Below are 8,156 nucleotides of genomic sequence, written 5' to 3'. Positions count from 1 at the left end.
AGAGTTGTTTAACAACAACAACAAAGCCTTTAGTCCCAAACAAGTTGGGGTAGGCTACAGCTGAAAACCGAAAGAACCAACTCATGGTTCTGGCACATGGATAGCAAGCTCCCATGGATTTTCTTTGGTGATACTCCAGTCCTTCAGATCTCTCTTTACGGACTCCTCCCATGTCAAGTTCGGTCTACCCCGACCTCTCTTGACATTACTAGCACGCTTTAGCTGTCCACTATGCACTGTTGCTTTTGGAGGCCTGCGTAGAATATGCCCAAACCATCTAAGACGATGTTGGACAAGCTTCTCTTCAATTGGTGCTACCCCAACTCTATCTCATATATTATCATTCCGGACCCGGTCCTTTCCTGTGTGGCCAGACATCCATCTCAACATGTTCATCTCCGCCACACCTAACTGTTGAACATGTCGCATTTTAGTCGTCCAACACTCAACGCCATACAACATTGCAGGTCGAATCACCGTCCTATAGAACCTGTCTTTTAGCTTTTGTGGCACCCTCTTGTCACAGAGAACGCCAGAAGCTTGGTGCCAATTCATCCATCCGGCTTTGATCCGATGGTTCACATCTTCATCGATATCCCCATCCTTTGCAACATTGACCCCAAATATCAAAAGGTGTCCTTCTGAGGCACCACTTGCCCATCAAGGCTAACCTCCTCCTCCTCATGCATAATACTACTGAAACCGCACCTATGTACTCGGTTTTAGTTCTACTAAACCTAAAACCTTTCGATTTCAAGGTTTGTCTCCATAGCTCTAACTTCCTATTAACCCCTGTCTGACTATCATCGACTAGCACCACATCATCCGCAAAGAGCATACCATGGGATATCTCCTTGTAAATCCCTTGTGACCTCATCCATCACCAAAGCAAAAGGATAAGGGCTCAAAGCTGGCCCCTGGTGTAGTTCTAATTTAATTGGAAAGTCATCTGATCATCACTTGTTTGAACACTTGAACAAGTGAAATGCTTTACATGTTCAAAAAGGAACACTTGAACACTTGAAAAAGATAAGGACAGTTGTTTGCAAAAGGAATTTCTTCAAAAGAAATGTTTCAAATGAATTATACAGATTATTGCAGACTCAGTTTAGCAGAATTGCGACCAAAGAGAAAACTGTCATAACCGAATGAATCTATGAATATAAAGAATATTACAGATGTGCACCTTGTAACCTTAATAAAATCCACCCTTTATAAAAAAAAGTACCTTGTAACCATATAGGCCTCTGAAGTCACTGCTACTAAGGTTATCTGGGTACCAGTCACCAGCTTGCTTTGTGATAAATGGCCAAAGGAAACCCCATGATATGACTGATCCAAGAAAAACTGAACAGTTAACAATATGGGGAGAAATAAGACCATACCCAACATAACTGGGATTGAAGTTGAAATAAAACCTGCCAGAATGTGATAAACATAACTTCAGACGAATGGACATTCTTAACTTGATCACATATATATATTTATACAACTTATATTCAAGCTCAAGTTTGAATAGGTAAAAAGCACGACGTGTGGCAAACTAGTCATTAGTGGTGTAACTTCTATTCTTCTGTATTTTAAAATGTCACTAGCACCGTAATAGGAAAATACATAATTTGGGGGAAAGAATGAAAGTGAGCCTGCCGATTATAATGTATATTAGTTTACTATGGATCTCAGATCCTCCCTGATCATGAAAATTTTAGTTAAGACAAAATGGTGAGTACATGATTTAGCAATAACATATGAAGTTCACATTCATCATCCACAGCTCATGGCAAGTAATCAGTCCACGTTCATTGCAATCACAATGTTAAGTGTGTCAGCATCGGTGTGCGTACAAAAGAGGGGGGTGGGGGGATGATTGGGGCATTGATGACTTACGTGTTCTTAAAAGCTGCAACTCCAAATGTTGGGAAATTGTCAAAACCACAGGAGTCACCAACACCACTAAAGAACCACTTAAAGAAGCTCCAGCCAAAACTAAGGCCCATGTACTTTACAAGGCAACTGACTTTCTTTCTTTAAGGCAATAGAATAAAAATGCAAAAACATGTGAAAAGGGGTAAAGAATCACAGAAATTAAAGTTGTGTACGAATACTACAAACATGCATAGAAAATTAGCAAGTCTCTTGTATAGTGTAGTGTCACTTGTGCTAAGAATTCTGTTCTGGAACACCAAATGGCTAAACTTTAATACGAAATGTTTGTGGCCATTAGCTGGCTCGATGAAAAATGGGACTAAGTTTCACACATCTGAATTATCTATAAACCACCATGTTTCTGCACATCTGTCCTTTTGGCACTGAAGCCATAGAAGTGAATAGTGGAGGTGCTACAACGTTATGCAAAGATGAATTATCTCCGTCACTCATGCATCTCTACTTCCTACAAGCTCCACTTTGGCATAAGTGTTTTTCCTTCGGAGTTTAGAACATATGCATAGTCATATCTAGTGGCAACAGACACAAGTTTGCCGGGTGGGAAGATTTGTTTATCTGGCACCATCAAGAAGACAAGAACGTGCCATGCATGTTCTCAGGATTGGTCATGCAGTGCAGCAAAAATTCTTGTTGTCCAGAGTACGGTTGAAAGCAATGTAATTATACATCAAAAAGACACCGTGTCCACATTCTTGAAACTTAGATAAGTACTTATTGCCATACCCTGTAACGTCAGCTTCTTTTTCTCCATGCAAGCTACTCCCTCCATTCCCAAATACTTGTCTTTCTAGGCATTTCAAATGGACTCAACATACAGATGTATGTAGACATATTTTAAAGTGTAGATTCACTCATTTTGCGCCGTATGTAGTCACTTGTTGAAATCTCTAGAAAGACAAGTATTTAGGAACGGAGGGAGTATTAATCATCAGAGCTGTAGCTGTCCCACCAGGAAATGCAAGCTTGTAATCAACCACCAATACCTGCAGCACTTTACTTAAGAAATAATACTTTAACTCTGTAGCTAAGGGTAGAAAACTATTATTTTTTGTTAAAAGAGACCGCCTGCCAGATTGAAATGGCAAAAAAGACCACCTCTGGATCAGATTGGCAAAAGAGACCCCCTTGCCGTGGCGGCAGGCGCGCCAAGCGACACGTGGCACCTGCCGCCACGACGCGAGGCGGCCGGCCCCGCCGCCATGCTGCCAGGCGGCCAGTCCCTGGCAACTGAAATCCAGGCCAGCGACGGAACGGAGCTGGGTATGGTGGGCCATGCCACCACATGATGAGGCGGCCAACACTGTAGCCCTGGGAGCGGCACTGTAGCGACGCACTGCTGCTGCAGGGCCATGCCACCACCCGTTGAGGTGGCCGGCACTGTAGCTGCTGCGCGCTGCACTGTAGTGGGACGAGCTGCATTGCTGCTGCTGCACATATATATAACCTTTAAAATAATTTGTGCATATATATTACCTTTAAAATTGTTCTAACAATATTCTCACTTATGATGAATCAATAGGTCTTTTCTGTAACTTTATCAAGTCAACCGAACCGCAGGTTGTTTCCTCTTTATTTCTATTTATCAAAACCCATATATTCTAGTGGACATGATGACACACGCAATGCTAAAATTAAAAATAAATTGCATCAAAGGTTGAACACTGCAATGTGTGCAGCATATATGCGAGACAAATTAGTTAATTAGCAATATAGTGCCAGCCCACGGCAGGCCGCGTGCAGCAGCAGCAGTGCAGCTCGTCCCGCTTTGCACCAGTAGCAGTTCCAGCCGCCTCAACTGGTGGCGGCATGGCCCAGCAGCAGCAGTGCACGCTACAGTGCCGCTCCCAGGGCTACAGTACCGGCCGCCTCATACAGTGGCGGCGTGGCCCACCATACCTAGCTCCGTTCCGTCGCTGGCCTGGATTTCTGTTGCCCACGACTGGCCGCCTGGCAGCGTGGCGGCGGGGCCGGCCGCCTCACGTCGTGGCGGCAGGCGCCACGTGTCGCCTGCCGCGTCTGCCGCCACGACGAGGGGGTCTTTTTTGTCAATCTGATTCAGAGGTGGTCTTTTTTGTCATTTCAATCCGGCGGGTGGTCTCTTTTGACAAAAAATCATCTTCCTTCTTTGACTTTTCTTTAGATAATACTCCCTCTGTCCCAAAATAAGTGTCTCAACTTTATACTATACTAACTTTAGTATAAAGTTGTACTAAGCTTAAAACATTTATTTTGGGACAGAGGGAGTACAACAGAGTAGAAACATTTGCAGAACACTTAAAAAACATTTCGAAAACAGACTCACAAAACTTCCAGAATCCATGTTTGCAACATTTCCATACAAGAAAAGATACCTTTCGTAGCATGACAATGGCAAATGGCCCGAGGAGAGCAACGAGGAACAGAAAACCGATCATCCAACCAAGCGAGGGATCTTTGACGTCTTCCACTCGGTTACCCGGATAGTCAGGCCCGACGAGCTCATACGTCTTCCTGTCCATGGCGAAGATGTACGATGCCGAGCACCCTACCAAGAACAAAGAAGGGATGGATTTCCTTAGACTAAATGCTCGAGAAATAGGCGGCGACATGTTGCAGCTAACACTTAACACTGCAAAAAGCTACTGGAGTAGTAGAGAGATCCTGACCGCTGAACGCGAGGCCGCCGCACGCAATGGCGCAGGTCTGGATGACGGTGTTCTCCTGCCTGGTGAACGGGCTCCCGCGGCCGAACCCTAGCCTCCCGGCGGCGGCCCGCCAGCCGGTGGTGAGGAAGAAGGCGAGGAGGCCGGAGGCGACGTTGAGAGCCGGGATGACCCCGACGGTGAGGTTGAGGCGGTGGATCACCACGCAGAGCAGCGAACCCAGCGCCGCCGCGACGGCGACGCCCCGGAGGGTGAGCTGTTCCCGCCATGGCGGCACGGAGGCGGAGGGTAGGAGGGCCCGGGCGCCGGCGGCGAGGAGTGGAGGGTATGACGTGGTGGCGCCAAGGGTTTGGATTTCAGCATCGGGTGCTGTTCGCATTCTCATTTGGAGTTTTTGGAACTACTGTATTTCTCGTGTAAGTCAAAGTGGACCCGTGATCTGTATTGCTCAACTAAGTCAACTGCACAAGCAAATCGTTACAAGAAATCATCGTATCCGCTTGGTTGGCATCAGCAATTACGTATATACTCCCTCCGCCATTTTCATCTATTTTAATGACAAGTATTTTCGAACGGAGGGAGTACTTTATTAAGAAATCGTCACATGTCACATCTCTTGGAAGATTGCTGCAGTCTTTGTTCAAATGACGGTGTTAGTACTAAAGTTTGTTCTCAAATGTGCCCACAATTCGAGCCATCACGAGATACCAAACTTCTTCAAATGTGTGGAGCTTTGATCACTATACTGTGTACCAACTTCGAGATTCGTCGGCGTCAATTTAGGCGTGTGAGATTTAGTTTTCCTACTTTCCTGCCCAGCTTGGCAAAGCGCACAAGCATTTTATTTTTATTTTTTTGAGGCAAAGCGCCCAAGCATATGCAATTGCCAGAGAGCCGTACCGCGCAAGCAAGCAAAAAGTGAAAACACTAGCTTAAGCAAGCAAAATGTGAAAACTGCAGCATTGGAAACATAAAAAACGCAAGAAAACAGAGGGGTCGAGATATCAACAGAATGAACAGGGCTGCTGCTATTTTCGCCGCAGTATGATTTACACGTGTGTGAAATAAATATGTACACGATGCGGTTCTCTTCTATTTGTGGCATCCAACATTCTAGCTACAGTCTATTTACGCCCTAGGCAAGAGATGGCTTGAAGTACATGCACATCGGCGGGTCAATCCTCATGATAGAGAGTATTGCAGAAGGGACGCTCCAGATGCCGTCACCGCAGATCAAACCCGAAGCAACCGCGCCTGCAAAGTCCTCCGACTCCTTGCGGTTAATCTTCTCCCAGACAAACAGGATGACCGTCCCAACAAACATGTCAATCGCAAAATACGCTCCAATGTAGAAGGGAACAGCCATGGCCATCGGGAGCGGGATGAATTTGGACACGCTGTCTGGAGTGACGTCCCTCAGGAGGTTGATCGCTATGGCTGCAAAGAAGAAGAAAGAGCAGATTGCTAGGCAGTGTTGGGGGAGGGCCGAGAATCCTTCGACGCCCAAAATCGCCATCTCACGGAAGATGACAGCATATGGAGCTTTGAACATGCCATCAGGATTGCCAATGTCAAAGGCCGTCCAGTAAAGCCAGAAGGTGAGAGGAGCAATGACACAGCCAAGGGCAGTCCCAATCAACTGTGACACAAACATGGACCTTGGTGAAGAGAGGGTCAGGTAACCAGTCTTGAAGTCCTGCATGAGATCAGCGGCTGTGGATACTATGGACATCATGACACCACAAGCTGCTAAGCCGGCGATCACACCACCATGCTGGCCAACCCATGAGGCAAAAATGAAAAGACCAATCTTTCCGTATGTGGATGCAAGGTTCCAGTCTGTTAGGCCAGTGCCGTATGAGTTGCAGAAGGCGAGTAGGGGTGCAACAACATAGGCAGAAAGGACAAGGTACCACTTGAGCTGTGGGAACATCATTGGTACAGTTGCAGTTGAAATTGCTGCAAGCCCCACATAACCAGATCCTGCTAACCAGGGAGGGATACTGTCCTTTACAAATACATCATTCAGAAGCTTCTCTTCGGAAGATAATTCAGAACTTTCATCATCTGCAAAATAGTAAGACATGAACAAGATGAGATGCATGCCATGTGATATACTGGTAGCCTGGTAGGTGTAAAGCGTACAACAAGAACATTACCATCCTGAGCCCGGACAAGGGGAAGCCTTCCTTGCTTTGATCGTGCATTCATTATTTCCTTGATAGTAGCATAAATGATCTTGATGAGGTTATAGATACCATCACCAAGTATCACAGATACAGAGATAAAAACCTGGAAAATGGGATGGAGAGACAATTTAGTTTTTGCGAAACATAAGCTTGTAAAGAGTTGATGAGTAAAGAGTGGTCAGTCTGTGAACAAAGAATAGTTTCAGAGTTAAACGAGCTGCCATCTATATATTATAATTTGCTAAGAACTAACAAAATTTCGAACAATCTGAATATTGAATAAATTTTTAATGCTTCCATCACAATGCCAGCTAATGAAATGCATAACAGCAAGGGAGTCATTAGTATTACTCCATGTTTACTTCAACAGCATATACATATTTACTTGGCTAATTATTATCGAGTGGAAACAAGCCACAGTTTGTAACAAGTGATTCATAATCTAGTTCTAGATCTACTACAAAAATCATAGGTGGATTGTCAAGCTGCAGCCTGCAGTATGGAATTAAATGTTGTTATAGATGTAATGAACAAACAAAATCTTAAATCAGTATACCTTGTATCCATAGAGCCCTTTGAAATCATTGCTTCCGAGGCCAGCTGGGTACCATTCCCCAGCTTTTGTGGATATATACGGCCAGAGAAAACCCCAAGATATGATGGCTCCAAGAAGTGTGGAGCAATTAACAATGTGTGGGCATATTAGACCACAACCAATATAGGTTGGACTGAAGTCAAAATAAAACCTACAAAATATGGAATAGGTAAACTTTTAGTATGGGCTAAAGGATAATCCATCTTAGATCATGAGAAATTCCACATGATAACTAACTTATAGAAGTGGGAGGGGTGGTTAAAGGCCGCCAAGGGGGCAAAGAATGCAAATTTCTTTCCGCCCTCAAAACTAAAATGAGTATGCATTTTCACTTACGACTAGTGAACCTTAGAGGAAATGGCAAAAACAAATTAAAAGCAATCTTACGTGTTCTTAAATGCTGCAAGTCCGAGAGAAGGGAAATTATCGAAGCCACAAGAATCCCCAACACCACTGAAGAACCACTTAAAGCAATTCCAGATAAAACTTATGCTTAAATACTTTCCAAGACAGCTAACTTGTTTTCTGCAACCATAAAGAGAAGTTCAGTATAAATACAAAGAAACTTGGAACACTGCTACAAAGGAATCAAAGGACATTGCAATTTAACAAGTATATGCTGCATAACTAGCTGAACAGACAAGAGGAACTGTTATTTTATATCTTCAGCTCCACCCTGTGTGCATAAGTTAAACATTTCATGTGCACTCTCTTTCCAAGCCTAATAAGATATTTAGTATTTAGAGTACATAGCATCATTCCTGGTCTGAATACAATAGAACC

General features: G+C 44.3%; 1 pseudogene; it reads right to left on the bottom strand.

The window, feature by feature from the left end:
* LOC123045316 (probable metal-nicotianamine transporter YSL6) overlaps window positions 1-8,156 on the bottom strand; it is a 12,029-nt pseudogene that overhangs the window by 1,841 nt on the left and 2,032 nt on the right.

This window comes from Triticum aestivum, chromosome 2B (genome assembly GCF_018294505.1).
Source record: "Triticum aestivum cultivar Chinese Spring chromosome 2B, IWGSC CS RefSeq v2.1, whole genome shotgun sequence".
Lineage (NCBI taxonomy): Eukaryota > Viridiplantae > Streptophyta > Magnoliopsida > Poales > Poaceae > Triticum > Triticum aestivum.
This window is presented reverse-complemented; position numbering and strand designations above follow the sequence as displayed.